We start from the raw sequence: 17,830 nt of genomic DNA on the forward strand, positions 1-17,830 counted from the left end.
AGAAGTCATGCAATTCCATTCTTTTAGCTATTTTCTTTTGATTGTTTTAACTGTCTTGTAAGCTGTCCAGGGTCACTTGGCAAGCAGCTGACCTTCAAAAAGTTCCTCAACTTCGCAAAAACCATAGGGTTGGAATCCAGGAAATAGTTGTTTAGAACAGCTGGATCCAGGGAGGGCGTTTTCAGGTGAGACCCAAACAGAAACTCTTCCAAGGCAACCTGTATCAGCCTCTCCCCTTGAGAGACACTGACAACCTCCTAGATCAAAGTCCCTGTTCCTTCACTCCTGAAAATGTAGCTGGGGCATGTTCATTTTCAAAGGACTGATGAAGTTCTAGCTTCTGCCTCAGGTTAATCTCAGGTTACCATGCAAGATGTGTCCTCCCCCAACACCCACCCCACAAATTTTCTCTGTTCTCACCAATGCAGAATCCAGACATGGGTGAATTTTAATAATTTTATCACCAAAATTCACACTTTACTTTCATAAGTGGAGCAGGTCACCTATATAAAGCTGCTAAAATTCAGCTGCTAATGCAATAAAGGAAGCTATGTAAGTCTGCTTTCTCAACCTTATTGCCACTGTGAACATGAATATGCAAAGGTTGATGCTGCATATTGACCTTACATATGATCTTTAAAGCTTTTATCATATAAATATTGCTTAATTTATAAATTGCTAAAAGATAAATAGCAAAATATGTAACTTCAAGAATTCAGTTTGTCATAAGATAAGATAAGATAAGATAGCTGTCATCCATAACATTCTGAACCCAACTTAGAATTATTCATGTCTGCTGCTTTATATAGTCTGAAACAGAGAAAACAGAGTCATTTAGTTTCCTGTTCATGCCACCCTATGATCTTTACTAGAGCCCATTGGCAACTAGAAGGACAACAAATGAAGCAAAATTGGCTAATCACATTTTGAAATAAATGTAGTGATTCACATTACCATCTAAATGGGACTAATAAGAAGGCAGGAAATAGCAGCATTGTTTCTTTGATCTCCAGTTTGACACTTGGCCAGCCCTTCCAAAAGCATGTGCTACTAAATAAAAAAATATTTTGTATTTGAAAGCATTATCCCTCGAGTCTTATACAATTCCTACCAGCAGTTAAGAAGTGGTGGAAATGCTACTTGCTGTATTCCATTCTCACTTCTTGTCAATTGTCCAATGTAGGTTTTTTCCAAGCCTTCCATCTTCACATCATGTGTCCTTTATCTCAGTAGTATGTTCTCTTTGACTAATGTAAACAATCTGAACCCACAAATAATGATATTTCTCACAAATAAATATGGTCTCCATTGATTTCAAGTCTTAGAAGATACCAGAAAATTAATATTCATGAGAAGCAAAACAACAAATAGAATTTAAGCCTAGCAAGTTATTTTATACGAAAAAAACTTCTTGCAAAATTTATGTCCCCATGGTTATTCAAACATTAGCAAGGAATGGAGAGACTGGGACTTGGATTTCCCACTCGGTCCCCTAACTAAAGCTCTAGTTCTTAAATCCATGTAACAGAGTGAAGAACAATTCCCAAGCGATTTGAGTTTGTTCTACTTTTGACAAATACTTTTGCATAGCCTGGGCTAAAAGACTACATCTGAAATGAGTTTTGCGTAAATTGGTAGCCCTTGAATCACAGGGAGTTCAAAGTCATTCCTAATTAGAAAGGTAGTTGGTTGCTCATACTGCATTTCTTTATATCAGTACAGAACAGACGTTTGTCTGAGATTGCTTTTGGTGCAGATATTTCACATTTGCCAGAATTATCGTACAACTACATGGCCTGAAAGAACAAGACTTTCTTGCCCGTTACTTCAAGGCAGAATTTGGATCCCCTTAAATAGAGACATGCATATAATCCAGTCCATTCAGTGCCCCCAAAAGCGTATGGAAATATTTTCTGTGTAAACACCAAAGAGGCTTGTGGCATCTTGATGAATACCAGATTCGCAAAGACGCGAATGTTTATGAAATACAGACCATTTCATCATTTTCAGTTGGCAAATAAATACATGTGCAGCCAAATGTCCATGAAATACACATGGTTAATTTCATCAACTAAGTGGTTTTTAAATGGGGGAAAAAATTCAACTTTGCAGGTGATTTGGGTTTCTTTCTATTGCATGTGTAACTCTCTATGAAAGCCTTGAAAAAGTAGCTATCCAATACCTTTTGACTGGTTAAAAACTAAGAGCAATTTTTAACTGAAACTTTTACCCATGAGATAATTTTCACAAATACATCCACTGACCTTTAACCTTTAATTCATTGACTCTCATCTGGACAAAAAGGATAGAAGTTGGAATTGTTTGGAACAACATAAAGGTAGCTATGGTAGGTCCAAGTGAAACACTGAGAATAAGTATTTTTACTGCAATATTTTGCTTAAAAAACCTTATTTAAGTCTCTGTTCTTTATTATATATTTAAAATATTGATGGGAAGTCACAACAGGGGAAGATTCCCTCTTTCTGAGGTGAGCTCATATGGGTTCTGGATGGACACCATCCTAGACCCCAGTGTAGAGGTGACAGGGAGTGGCATCATTTGAGGTACCTGGGAGGCACGCAAGGGCTCTGCTCCTGAGATCACTAGATACAAGACTTTTAATTGCTTGACGGACACCAGAAGGGATCAGTAGAGGCTGTTGCTGTTGTAACAGCCTCCCTGCTGTACAGCAACTTCCCTGACTGAGTTTCTGTCACCAGGTTGGCAGTGGAGCTCCCCAGGCTTATAATCTTGGGGGACTTCAACTTAAGTTCCCTGAGACATTTTGGAAATTCATGGCCATATGAGAGCCACTGGCTTTTCCCAAATTATCCAGAGCTTAATGCACAATAGGGGTCATATGCTTTGACCTGATTTTTTTTTTTTTGAGACATTTGCTACATAGTTTTCAACTCTGCACATAGAGGAGAATTAGTAACCAGAATGTTACCAATATTCCCAGATGTATGTAGATGCATTTTGGATATTAGTAGTTTTATTATAGGGATGCGGTGACCAAGTGGCTAAGACGCTGAGCTTGTCGATCAGAAAGGTTGCAGTTCGGCGGTTCACATCCCTAGTGCTGCGTAACAGAGTGAGCTCCCATTACTTGTCCCAGGTTCTGCCAATATAGCAGTTCAAAAGCATATTAAAAGTGCAAGTAGAAAAATAGGAACCATCTTTGGTGTTCCATGTGCCTTCCGTGTTTAGTCATGCTGGCCACATGACCACGGAGACATCTTCTGACAGCACTGGCTCTTCGGCTTTGAAACAGAGATGAGCGTTGCCCCCTACAGTCGGAAATGACTAGCACATATGTGCGAGGGGAATCTTTACCTTTGCCTTTTAAGTTTTATTTTCAATTTGTTTTCTACTGATCCCCAGAGAGGGGTGTGCTCTTTTTACAGCTGTTGCATTTTATATCAATGCTTTCTCTACCTACTACATAATCCTATCATTTTTTTCCCTGCTGAGTTTAGATTTTTGTCATTTACATTTTAAGCTCAAGACATTTCTGAGCAGCAACTTTAATAAAAACAGAGCTCTGTGTGTAGAATGCTTAAAATATTTGGAACGCTTAAAGTATAGGGTAATAAATGCTCCCAACAGGAGCAGCTTCCATTTTCATTTCAAAGATTTCTCAAAGTTCATTTGAGGTATTTGATTATGGCATTTTTCTTATGCAGTTGATGTAGCATGGAAACCTTTCAAGACTCTTTTGTTATATTTTTTGTCAACAGTTTATTTTGACTAATTATCTTCTATTTGCTCTCTACTCCTCAGTGTGATCAACGCATTCCAGATTACTCCATTATTTATAAGTATTGATTTCCTCTTTAAAACATTTATAAAATCACTTGAATCCAATTCAGGAAAAAAATCAGCACATACAAACACAAACTTTTTATATTATCAAAATTTGATGTAGCATTCCTAGGTGTCTCACTTATGGACAGGTTTTACTTAGCTTTTTGAATGGGATATGTATTCATATGAATAACTTTGCTAGAAGAAAATTATTGGGCCTGTTTCCAACCCTTGTCACAAATGAACGTACTGGGAAACTTGCTTGAGGTGAAGGATGATTTTATTCAACATGCAGTAAAGCTGTCAAAGTTGGCCACAGTTTGAACAACAGACAGCAATATTTATACAATAATTTTTATTTGTTGTGAGTCTTGCGGACATGCCTGTAGATGTGTTTGCTGACTGGGGATGGAATGGTTCTAGTCATGGCTTGTAACATTTGCCCCCTTCGTTCTACAAATGAGTTATGTTGTGGTCTATAAGGAGTAGAACATTTATGCTCAATACCAGCTGTTTTTAACATTGTTTGGAACTTATAATTGGTACACTCCATCCCATTATCAGTAATTACAGTAATAACATTGGCTTTTATCTTTCTTTCCGCACACAAAAACAGCTAACAATAGCAAACCACAGTACCTCACAATACACCGATCAGCATCTAACAAAACAGAGAGCTAACAACCATTCTGGCTCCCTCTTAAGGCTGCTTGAGGTAACAAGCCAATTACATCTCTCTAGCATTTAAAGTAACAGATACATTTGTTACAATCATAGCTTATATACATTGCCAAGCCAAGCCTAGGGTTACATCCCTAACAAAATGGATATTTTCATCCCACAACCTCTAATTCATAACACCAGGGGTCAGGTATGGCATCTTATAATTCCTCTCCACAAAATTCTGCTGCCTAAATAAACAAAACATAAAAACCACGCAAGAAATAGAAAATCATGCTGGTTTTGGCCTTAGGTTTATCTAGTCCAGCATTTGTGGTCACTCTACAGCCAAATGGATAGCCAGATAGTGGTTTTGCTAAATTTCCAAATAAGCCATTATTATACTGGCAGTTCATTTTCATTTCTCTTACTAATGATTCCTAGTGTAGAATTTGCTTTTATTTACCCCAGCTGAACACAAAGTTCACATTTGCATTGATTGCTTCCACAATGACGCCAAGATGTCTTTCTTGATTAGTGACTCCTAGTTTAGATGCCATTAAAAATGTAGCTTGTATTTTGTATTAAAATGCATAATTTTGTATTTGTTTAGGAAAAGCGAGATCCTGCGGAAACTCTTGATGTTACCAAACAGAACAGTTTGATCTCATTCTTCCTCAGTACTAATTACAAATCTTTGATTGATTCATTATCTGACATCATTTTCGACTCCCAGTGACCACATTTCTTTCATGATTATCTGTCCTCTAATCTGGTCTTTTAAATCTTTCCACATTACCAAATCATTGGTTATAATTTTAACAAGCACCGGTCCTAATGCTAATTTCTGGGTTCTGCATTTTGAATATCTTGCCAGTGTAACATCTGGTGATTTTTACCAGTGTTCCTCCTTTTTCAAATTGCTACCAATCCATAAGAATACTTGTCCCCTTGTTCCTCATCAGCTGCACATGCTAAGGAATCTTTGATGACTTTGTTGAAAGCTTTGTGAAAGTCCAAGTATAAAATATCTACTGTGTTTCCTTTATCTATAGGTATAGATCCTCACAGGAAGCTATATTTTCTTTATCTCCTCCCCATTCCCTTTTTAAAAATTGGGGCTATATTCACTAGTGTCCAATCATTGGAAACCAATGCCAATATTAAGTCAAACTACATATTTTTGTGAAAATATTCGCATATTCATATATGTAATTTAAAAATATTGTATGCCTAACCTCTGGGTTAAAGAGTTTATTTATTTCTCACTTTATCAGTTGGGTTGTAAAATGAGTCTCATTAACCGTGATTAATATTCCTAACTGATTTATAACTTTTGGATCATAGCAAGATTTTAAGCACTAGGTAAGATAATGTTTAATATTAATCTATTCTTGTTACCCTGAATCTCCCAGGATATGGCACTTATGGCAAGTGTGGGCAATTAACTTTCTCAATGGGCCGCATAAAAAACTGAAACTGTTGTGGAGGGTCACCACTACACCACTTGTGCTGCCATCCTGTCACCACCAATGTCACTCTGCCCATGCTGTGCCTGCCTTGCCCCCTTCTGACACTGCATCCCCGCCAACACCAATGCTCCATTTCAATGCCCCCTCAGTACCGATGCTCCCGCCCTCATCACCACAAATACCACAGACCATCCAGAGACGGCCGAAGGGCTAGATGTAAAATGCCCCATCTGATTTATGATGTTTAGTCTAGATAAGGGTGACTGTATTCGTCCATTACTGTTACATCTTTTTCTGATTCCTTTCTCATTTCATTTTCCATCTGTAGGGCAGCTTTAGTTTCTTAGTCAGACGGGCAAGAGTGTGACTCCAGCACAAATTTTCTTTTTTGTATTCATACAAACATGCCCAATGACTTAGTGGGAAAGTTGACTCAATTGGTAAATCTTGGAGACAGTGGGACTCTATGCTGTCTTCAGGACTTTACCGTCAGAACATGTTCCTTATATAAAGACCTTATATTCCAAAGTAATCATATACCATTTCCTATTTATATTCCAACAGATGCTTGATTTCTTGTAATGGCAGCACTCCAATTGCCCCAGACACTTGCATATAAACGTTGGGTTTTCTCTGGCATAGACCTTTCAATTTGATTTTATGAACCAATACATACACGACTCCAACAGTCAGTACATAAAAGAATCTACTGAAGTTGGGTGGCCAATGAGTTGGAATTACTAAATATTGAAGTATTTTAATATTAATTTCCTAAGTCTTAGCTGCTCTTTTTGGTCTCCCACTTCCTAGATGTCCAGCTCACTGCACTATTGTCTTTTCTCTTTCTCTTTGCCTCACCTGCCATCTCTCCAGTGTATGTGTCAGGCCTGGAAGCCATCTTTTACAGTGGATTTTCAGGCCTGCCACATTCACTGCTGTGGGAAAATGGGAGGGGGGAATTATATGGAGTATGGGAGATATATATAGTCATAATAACATTCATTTCTCAGAGAGTCAAGGTGTAGTTATGTTCTTTTTAGGATCTTTGGCCTGCCACACTTTTTATTAATTTCCTATGCTGTTTCATTAGTGTAGTAGTTGGGAGGGGGGAATAGAAAGGAGTAGATTTGTGGAATGTATTGTTGTCATTCTTTTATTGAAGCTCAAGGTCATCTTTTGTCTCCGCACCTCGACACCTGACCGGAAACAGAGGGGTGTAGATGACAGCATGGAAGATGATGATTGGAACATGTGATGGACTATGGGGTGTGGGGATAGATCATGAACTTTCAACTGGGTGGAATTCCAGGAAGAACATTAGAGTTGGAATTCCATAGAAGTGCTAACTTGCCTGTATGATTAAAAGGGAACTTTAAGGATGATTCTGCCTTGGTCTCTGATGATTTCATACATGGTATTTAGAACGCTGACATTATTCCAACTCTCCACCCAGTTGAAAGTTCATGATCTATCCCCACACCCCATAATCCATCACATGTTTCAATGACATAATCCATCACAAAGACATCTTGCCCTGCACCTGGAAGGGTATGACTGGGAGGCATCTCCAGTTGGGATGGTGCACGATTGGGCCATGGGATAGACATGTGGGTGCTGGGCAGGGGATTTGACTTTCATTTGGGTGGCAAAAAACCTGGAAGTTTTCAGATTCAGGTTATCCCAGATGTGTCAGTATGACACCTCTAATAAAATGGAACTTTGAGGAACTTCAAGCTTCAGAGTTTTCTTTTGTTGGGGGTGTTACTTGGAACCATGACAATATGAGATCCCTGTGTTGCTATTCCAATATGTATAGGAAAATATATTTTTTTAAATCAGAAGGAGGGGTTGCTGTATAATTCATTTGGTGAATATGTATTCATATTATTTAACAATATAAATATTTAATTGAATTTAATTTTTACCATCAAACCCATTTTTAAATCTTTTATATGACCTCATTCCTTTTTGCAATGTAAGCTCCTAATATATATGTAAAGGATGATGTAGCATTCAGTAGAATAACCACTGCAGATTATCGATCTAGTAAATTTCACAAGAATAAATACATGTAAAGTTTTCCACATGAAAGGTGGAAACATTAGGGCACGTTGCAATAGAAATTAAGACACGTTGCAATGGAAACTCTTCATGTGAGTATTATTATGTAATTGCATTATTATTTTGCTACACTTGATATACTTAATATTTTATTGCTCTCTTTTGTCATTCCTAGGCCACAGACAAACCACACTAACTGTGGGAAATGCTGAACAGTTTAAACTAATGAAGAAACATTAGAACAAATATCAGAGCAAGCCATGTAAGGCATTACAATAATATTTGCCAACACATGACAATAAAGAATCAGAATTTAGATCAGGATTAGCTGAAGTCAGTTGATATACAGCCGAATCTTCCCAGCATGACATTTTGCTGATGAACAAGCATCATATGGAAGAAGACTGGGGTAAACAACAACAATAAAAAAAATCCATAGAGAAGGCTGGAACTAATCAAGAAGAAATTCAACCTAGGAAAGAACTTTTTAAAAAAAATTAACTATTGCCTTAGCAAGAATTAAGTGTGATGTGAGAGTCTCTGTCTTAAATATGATAATGAAATCAAACAGGTCAGGTGGGCTGTATGGGAGACCAAGACTTCAGATTAGAATACCAGGCTAACATATAAGTAACATGGTGTGTTTAGCAACTGGTTGTAACAACTAAAGTGATAGGTTCAGAAGATGTCTCCTCTCCTCCCAGACAGATACACAATATAGTTTCTTTTTTCCCCAACATTTTTATTGAACAATGATTACAAAAAGGACTCTTATTATTCAAAGAAAGGCTTTGTCTTACGTATAATTTCTTGCCAAATAACATGAATGTAAACCCCATATTACTAGTGGAACAAGCCACCAACGAGTGAAATCGTAAAATATATTTACTTTAATCAAGCAACTCATTGCTCTGTAAGATCTTCAATGCAGCACCATCATGATTGCTTCATCTCAGGGAAGCAAAACAAATCTAAATTTAATATAGTGAATTGAAACATTCAGCATATGATTCAAAGAATCCAGACTAACTACTTCAATAAAAGTGATGATTTGTCAGATTGTGTACAGGTCTATCACATGTATCAATCCAGGAGCAACAGTGGTTTGTATCAAATAGTGGTTTATATCTACAATAGGAATATAGGAATACTATACATATACTTGCTACAAACAATATCTAAACAAACAGCAATTACAGCAGGAAAGAAATGCAAAGAACTAACACTCCAGCAGGACTTCCTCTTATTACACAGGCTCTTAAAGGGATAACAGCCAAAGATCCTGCTAACTCATTTCCCTCATTGCATCAGCTGGTCAGCTCTTAAATTATCACCTTGGCATGATTTAACAATGTCATACATACAGTTATGTATGTAGGACTGTTAATTATATGCATTATGTATATATTGTTCTGCAGTTCTGCAGTTACAACTTTTTTTTTACATAAGGCACATATATCAAAATGGCTGTGTGTGTGTGTGTGTGTGTGTGTGTGTGTGTGTGTGTTCCAGCATAACTCTGGAATGACTCAAGCAATTTCAACCAAACTTGGTACACAGATGACTTACTCTTTGGAATCAAATACTGTGGGGGTAAGACACCCCTAAAAACCCCTCAGGGTGTGTGTTCTGTTAAGATATAGCTGTTGTGCCTTAAAATGGCTTCTACTGTGTAGTGCAGTGGAGTTGCCACGATAATGGCTTCACAGTACTCCACAAGCGGGCTCCTTCTGGTAAGGGGGAAAATCCGACATTAGAAATTACATTTGGTCTGGACATTTTGCCCCTATAAATAAATACCCAGGCGATGCCAGTTTATCAACGAGTATAACTTATATTCCAGTAAGGAAGAGGATTTCCTTAAATATCAATTGTAAAGTGTTAGATCAAAGTGAATAGAATGGAATGGAATGGAATGTTACCCGTGTTACATTTCTTATTTTCAAAAAGTATACTTTTTGTCTTCTTTCATCTGAGTTGCTATTTTGTGCAATTACTTTGCACCCAAACCTTTGTACAAGAAATGTAGGCTAGCTTGTTTTTATTCATGTACTTTACTTCCACCGTTTTCATTGCAAGCTGCATCTGATTTTTTAAAAAATCAAATCACTTTGCTTGCATAAATGCTTGCTACTTTAGCTTATATTTTATAGCATGACTCATAAGATCCTAAAAGCACTACCAAGATGTCCTGTAGTGCTTAGGATTAAGTCTAGGAATGCTCTGTAAGCAGAATAATTATCTCATTTTAACTTTCAATTACTATACCTTTCCAAGCAAAGAGGATTGTGCAATATATTGGGCAAGGACTAAAACCTTAATTTCTTTTGGAACGTCCCAGTAGTCAGAACCCCAGGTTTGCTGGCAATAATGGTCTACACTAGACATATAGATAATAATGTAGATTTCTTAATCTTGCTTTGTTGCTCAATTGTTCTGTTTCTGATTTCTTACTGATTCTTACTTTTAATAGGTGCTCTTTTAATATGCATTCCCAAAGCACAACCTGCACTAAGATATAAGTCTTCTGTTTGTGTATAGGAACACTAACTCCTGTCTTGGACAGGGGTGTTGGGAGGTCTATGACATAACATGAAGTTTTGAGCTCATATTGTCGGGCCTGCAGTTATATCCCTCTTAAGATCTTTGGCCTGCCATACTCTCTATTATTTCATTATGCTGTTTCATTAGTGTAGTAATTGGGAGGGGAAATTGAAAGGAGTAGAATTGTAGAATGTATTGTTGTCATTCCTTTCTAGAAGCCCAAGGTCATCTTTTGTCTCTACACCTCTGCACCTGACCGGAACCAGTTGGGTGGAGATGCCAGCATGGCCGAAGAAGATTGGACCATATGATGGATTTATGTGTGTGGGGATAAGATCATGAACTTTCAACTGGGTGGAATCCCAGGAAGCTTTTAGATTTGGGATTCCACAGATGTGCCAACATGTCTGTCTTATTAAATTGGAACTTTGATGAAAGTTATGCCTTGAGCTCTGATTTAATTCTGCATGATAATTGGAACACTGACATGTATACGCCCTGAAAATCTTGATGTGGCTATCAGAGACATCTAAAAATTGCCGCAAGGTTTTGATAAACCAAAGATAAAAGTACTGATTATTTTTATTAATTAATCCTGCAAACTCATTAATTTAATTTCAAATAATTTAAAATTACATTACAGGTAAAGACATGTTATTTAGTGTCCAAAACGTTGATGGACCTCCAACCTCCCCAGAAATATTGATGGTCCATTTTTGAAGTTTTGATAAATATGTAACATTTGTTTGGCATTCTAATAAAAAATTTTAACTTTCTCTTAAAATACATACTTTAAAGTACACTTTAAGACCAAAACCATTGAACCGTATCTTCCAAAGATTCTGGAGCACTAGGGAACTACCAGAGGACTGGAAAAGAACTCATATGGTTCCCATCTTCAGAAAAGGGGGAAAAACAGATCCAAGAAACTATAGACCAATCAGCCTGACACCAATACTTAGGAAAATCCTAGAAAAGATAACCAACAGATCTGCGAACATCTAGAAACAAGCAAAGTTATAACCAAAAGCCAACATGGGTTTGTCAAAAACAGATCATGCCAAATAAATCTTACTTCTTTTTTTAACAAAGTGACTAAATTAGTGGTCCAGCAAAATGCAAAAATATATGAACACTTTCAGGAACTGAGTTTGTCTTGGCTAGTGAAAAGAAGAAGACTGCTATCATGTCACTAAGAGGTGACATGATAGCAGTCTTCCAATATTTGAGGGACTGCCACAACGAAGAGGAAGTCATCCTATTTTCCAAAGCACCTGAGGGTAGAACAAGAAAAAACAGATGGAAACTAATCAAGAAGAGAAGCAACCTAGAACTTAGGATAACTTTTCTAACAGTGAGAACAATTAACCAGTGGAATGGCTTGTGGGTGCCCCATCATTGGAGAAACACTTGTCTGGAATCGTGTAGTGTCTCCTGCTTGAGCAGGGAATTGGGCTAACGCTATTATTCTATTATATTCGGTTACATATATTTCATTTAATGATATGTCAATAATGTGTCTGTTTCTTCTCAATTTCCAACTAATTTAACCTTTGTTATTTTGAAAACAAATCTGCAAAACAGATTTAAACAGATTTCCTATTGAAATATATATTATATTTTTGTCAAAAAGTATACTAAGTATTTTTATTGTAATTTTAAAATGAAGGTACATAGAGTATTTCAATCTTTTCAGACAATTCTTGTTCTTCGGCTGATTAAATAGACTCTACATACACACCCAGACCTTTCTTCCTCTTCCAATACTGTAATGAAATATTCAGGAACTGCAAAACATGATGAAATTGTCCAGTTCATCCAGAATACATACAATGAGTTATTTCATTTTGCATGATTTGAAGAGCCAAATCCTGAACCATCCAAACTTTCAGTACAATAAAATGTATTTCAATAAGAAGACCTTTAAGTAGGAGCAGTAATGATATTTCTCCTACTTAAACTAATGATATACAAAAATAATGTATTCATGAACAATAAAATACGTTCACATTCTGCAGGTTTAAGGAGCACTATTAAACGGACTTAAATTGTCTGAATTTCCTGAATATGACAACTTTCTACATAAATGAAAAAAAAAATATGTAGGACTTTCCGTACATAATCATGGACGTCCAAATTATTATTATATTGTACAGATTAATCACTATTGCTTTTAATATCTAACTACACACTATATCCAATTACATATTAGCCTAATTAGATGAAACAGAACATAAGCAAAATATGCAATGAAGGAGGAAATGCCAGTCTATTCTTAGAAGTGATTCTGTAATGCAATGGGCTTTATTCTAACCATTTAAGAGCAAAAGAGTCTTGCTCTATACTTGATTCTCAGGGCATAAGATTTTAGTTATGAAACAGAGATAACTGATTCAAATATCAACCTAAAATGTATGCTGGTTCAAGCAATAAACTGCCTTAATATTTTGGGAGTGAAACTAACTGAAGAAGCATCTTGGATGAGAAGCAAAACATTTTCAAGAAAAAAAAAACCAAGAAATCCCAGTTGCCTTTTGAAATCGTCTATGGGACATGTAGTAATTGTTACCTTACATTCCAAGGTGAAGTCTGAGAACCTAACACATCTATCTATCATATCTATCTATTGTATCTTTCAGAGTAAAACGGACCTTCCCCCCCCCCTAAAAGAGCATGGAAATGTTGGTGCATCTTATACACTAAAAATACAGCCATTTTTTGCCTACCGAAGCCCCGCTCTTGCATCACATTTTTACAAAAAAACAGGTGAAAAATGGCCCGTTTTTTGCAAAAACAGTTGCATTTTTGCCTCTCCCCCCCCAACCCCCAGCAGCACTCTGCAGGCTTCAAGAGGGCTGGGGAAAGGCAAAAATGCCCCCATTTTTGTGAAAAATGGCTCATATTCAACAAAAACAGGAGCATTTTTGCCTTTCCCCAACCCTGCTGAAGACTACAGAGTGCTCCTGGCGGCCAGGGAGGACAAAAACTTTCCTTACTTATCTCTTCGAAATGTTGGTGCGTCTTATACACTGGCGCGTCTTATAGTCCGAAAAATACGGTATATTTTCCTGCAGGTGCAAGACCCACTTTTTTTTTCAGAACAACTGAGTGTTGATCCATGGTCGTGCCCAAATTTGACCAACTAGCTTGTTGCCTGAGCCTGATATCATGTGTTGAGAGTGCCTAGTCCAAGGTCACCTATCTCAGGGGTCTCCAACCTTGGGAACTTTAAGAATTGTGGACTTCAACTCTCAGAACTCCAGGAATTGAAGTCCACAAGTCTTAGAGTTGCCAGGTTGGAGACCCCTGACCTAGCTGACTTTCATGCCTAAAGTGGGAATAGAACTTGCAGTTTCTAACCTGGTCCCTTAACTACTAAACCAAACTGGCTCTAATATCTACCCCACAAATATGAATCCTCAATCATAATAACTATTCTGTTCTCTGTGTGATCTCTTTTTTCCTTTTTCTTTTTTCCTCTTTCTTTAATGCATGTATTCTGATTTAAATCCAGTGGTCTCAGTTTGCAAATTATTATCATGCTGTTATCTACAGAAACCAGGAGAGGGCAAAATTACAGAAACTTTTTGATCATGGGAACTCAAAAATAAGAGATTGTATCCCAGTGGGATGTTGCCTGAAATTACATACATAGTAGGGGGGAAAATCTAGTTTGGTGAAAATTATTGTCGATTTGCTTAGGGATGTGTCCTCTCCTATTCAAATTGGATAGTATCTGCCTGACAAGACTGCATTTCAAGAAATTGCTAATGTTATTTTTTTTTTTAATTTTGTTACATAATTGGAATGGTTATCTAAAATTAATTGGGATTATTATTTCATGCTTATTTATAAAAAAACACTCTGTGCCTTGAGTGGCATCATATTAAGAACAAATACAAGCTAAATTGTTTTCACAATTATGAGAAATATATTCTCACAGCATAAACATGATTTTTTCAATGTTTCATTCAATTTTTTTTCTGCAATACAAAGGAGGACCAAAATAACTCAATTTCAGTTAAGATGTCGACATGTGGATTATTTTATATTGTTCAAGAAATCATTAAGTAATTATTTTCATAATTTATAAAGATAAATGATACGATATGTTTAGATTAGATGTGATTTTATGCTTTCATGTCAAACTTAACGCTTGACAATTGCCTGGATTAATCCTTACAATTTCTTGGCAAGTTTTCAGGTGTGGTTTGCCATTGCCTCCTTCTTAGGGCTGAGAAAGTGTGACTGGCCCAGGGCCACCCAGATGACTTTGCATCTAAAATGGGACTAAAACTTTCTCAAGTTTCTCAATTTCTACCAGCTTCCTTAATCTCTTCACTAATTTAGCAGGACTTTCTAATATTCATTAAATCATATATTAGTCATTCAATGGTATTAAAGATCTATTGCTCTTAATGCATGGGGTGTTAAACTCAAGGCCTGGGGGCCAGATGAGGCCCACAGAGTGTTTAAATCTGGCAGGGCCACCCTGGAAACAGCGAAGGACCGGCCTGTGGGGATTCTGTCCATAAAAAAAGAGCTCAGGATGGCCACGTGCTCCCCCCCAGAGCTCCATTTTCCCTGGCAAAGGGTTTTAGGAAGCTGTAGTAGTGAGAAACAGAGCTCGCGAGGATTGTGCACAGCCCTCGTGAGATCCGTTTTCACTGGCAGAGGGTTGCAGGAGGCCACCGTACCTGGACATAAAGCTGGCGAGGGCTGTATGTGGCCTCCCTGAGTTCTATTTTCCCTGGCAGAGGGTTGCAAGGAGGCCATTGCAGCCGAAAATAGAGCTCAGAAGCCCATTTATGCTGGCAAAGCACTCGGGGCACCAAAGGCACCCCCAACATGAGTGACATTGAGCTGGCCATGCCCATCCTCACCACGCCCACCCCAGTCTCCCATCAAACATAGCCCTGATGCAGCCCTCAATGAAATCAAGTTTGAAACCCCTGTCTTAATGGATCAAGTAGCCTTCATTGGAATTTCTGGTATACAATATTTGTACTAATTATTTTTAATAATTGGGTGGGGGGACCTGCATAGAATTATAGAATACTTCAAATATCTTGGGGATAAAATATTACACTTGATTCCTAAAGGAACAAAATTAAAGCATATAAAGCAATAATACATGAGACTGTTTTCTGATTCTAGTGTAAGGCTTTTTTTTTTTAACTTTTAAACATTTCAAAAACATTTAAGGCATTAGAATTAAAGAAGTGAGTTTCAAAAGCTATGCATCTCATTATCTCTTGCATTGTTTTAAATATTTAGAGAGGAAAGTTAAAAGAATATATTTCAAAATTGTATGAAGTGAGAACAATTCCTAACTACAAATCCTTTGAGAATGTACACATTTAATTAAGTTTGCCCACCAGCTATGTAGTTATCTTAGCTGTTACCGTGTTATTTGATTCTTTTGACAAAGAGCATTTCATGGTGTCTACATACCCAAATTGTGTTTCATTTACTCCTGATTAGTTGCTAGTGATGGTTTCAAAATCTAAACTAATGTAGTGATAATTACTTATAAAAAAGATTATATTATCTGATATTTGGCATTTCAAGAGTAAGAAAGATATAATTGATATGCAATGTGTTTCCTTTCTGTACTTGTGGGTAAGAATCAGGAATCTGCAATCTTCTTACTCACAGTTAACAATTCACCTTTGAATGAATCCAAATGCATGGGAAAACATGCATTCCCATTCTCCAGTCCCACTGCTACATTTTATTATCTTCCTCTTGAACAACCCTTTCAGCTTCCATGGGAATGTCTAAAGAAATTCCCCTGTATGTCATTGTCATGCCATGCAAAGAATGCAATCTTCAATGGTTTACTCATTGATTTGGTTGACCAGAAGAATCCCCAATGTTTCTTTTGTTGAAACTTTTACAAAATGGTTGCTGGGAAGAGCCACTCTATTGATGAAGAACACAACCAGTTACAAAGAACTATTTCACTAGCCACATCTGATGCTATTACCCATTTCCCCTTTCAGGTTACTGGCCAAGGATGTTTTGCTTCTCATGAAAGAGCAGGTAGACACACTTCAAAGCACTGGGTTGCAGTCACTCACCATTTTTATTTTCTAAGACCCATTACAAGAAAACATACAGATCAGCAGTGGGATTCACTTACCTTCCCGACTGGTTTGCAAATGTGAGCGTGCATGGGTGCACACTTTGTCCATGTGTGCCACATCTGCGCATGCGCACCACCTTCTGCTCATGTACAGTGCTTGTGCATTACGTCAGGGTGGGTGGGTGAACCTCCTGCAGCTGCCGCTACCTGTTCGCTCGAACCGGAGAGAACCGGCTGAATCCCACCTCTGATATAGAGGTATTATTCTTGAAAGTAAAGATGACAATGAAAATGGGTGCTTAGCTTTGTAGGATACCAGTGTCCTATCAATTTGTAATTTTTTGTAAGTGTTCAAGCTATAAAAAGTCAGGTAACGCAAAGAATCTGGCATGCACCAAGGGAGCCACAGCACATTGACATCTGTGGGCATCATACCAGGGATTTCAGGATTATGACATCAATAACACTGCACCCAAACAGATGACTTATAGCTGCGGTCATCAACTTGTGGTCTGTGGTCCACTGGTGGTCCATGATGATGTAGGAAGAGGGAAGGACACAGGTCAAGCACTCCAGTGTAGGAAACAGTTTATTATGCATAAGGACCGAACAAAGATAAAACAGCTTGTCCGGACCCCGAATGATTATCATAAACAGGGTTTTATACCCCACATTACGTATACAGTTGCTGATTGCTACATTTGACATATATGGTCCTAAGAGGAACTGGAAAATGCTTCATACAGATATTTGGTTACAGTTAATGACAGAAAAGAGAGTTACACGCATCTCAAGAATTGTGCAGACCTTATCACATTCTAACTATTGCATTTGGGGAGGAAAGCAGAAGTGAACAACAGGATACATCCGTCTGGGTCTGCTCGGCTATAGATAAAAATACCATATGTCATCTCAGCAAACCCCTTCCCGGCAGAAGGAGGAACTATTGCCTTGACCAGGATTTCACGGGCCTTTAGTATTGAAGCTTGGCTTTTATGCCTGAACCAAAGTTTTAGCCTATCTCAATGAGAACATTTTGTTGGTCTGCAGAAAAATTATTTTTATTTTTTATATTGCACTACATCGGGGTCCTCAAACTACGGTCTCTGGGCCAGATACATGCAATGAATGTTTGTGTTGCTGCAGAGAGTCTCCCCCTTTGGAGGAGGGCAGAAATTGCAACTTGGGGTCTGCTTCG

This window comes from Natrix helvetica (assembly GCF_964273705.1).
Source record: "Natrix helvetica genome assembly, chromosome: 7".
In the NCBI taxonomy this organism is placed as follows: Eukaryota; Metazoa; Chordata; class Lepidosauria; order Squamata; family Natricidae; genus Natrix; species Natrix helvetica.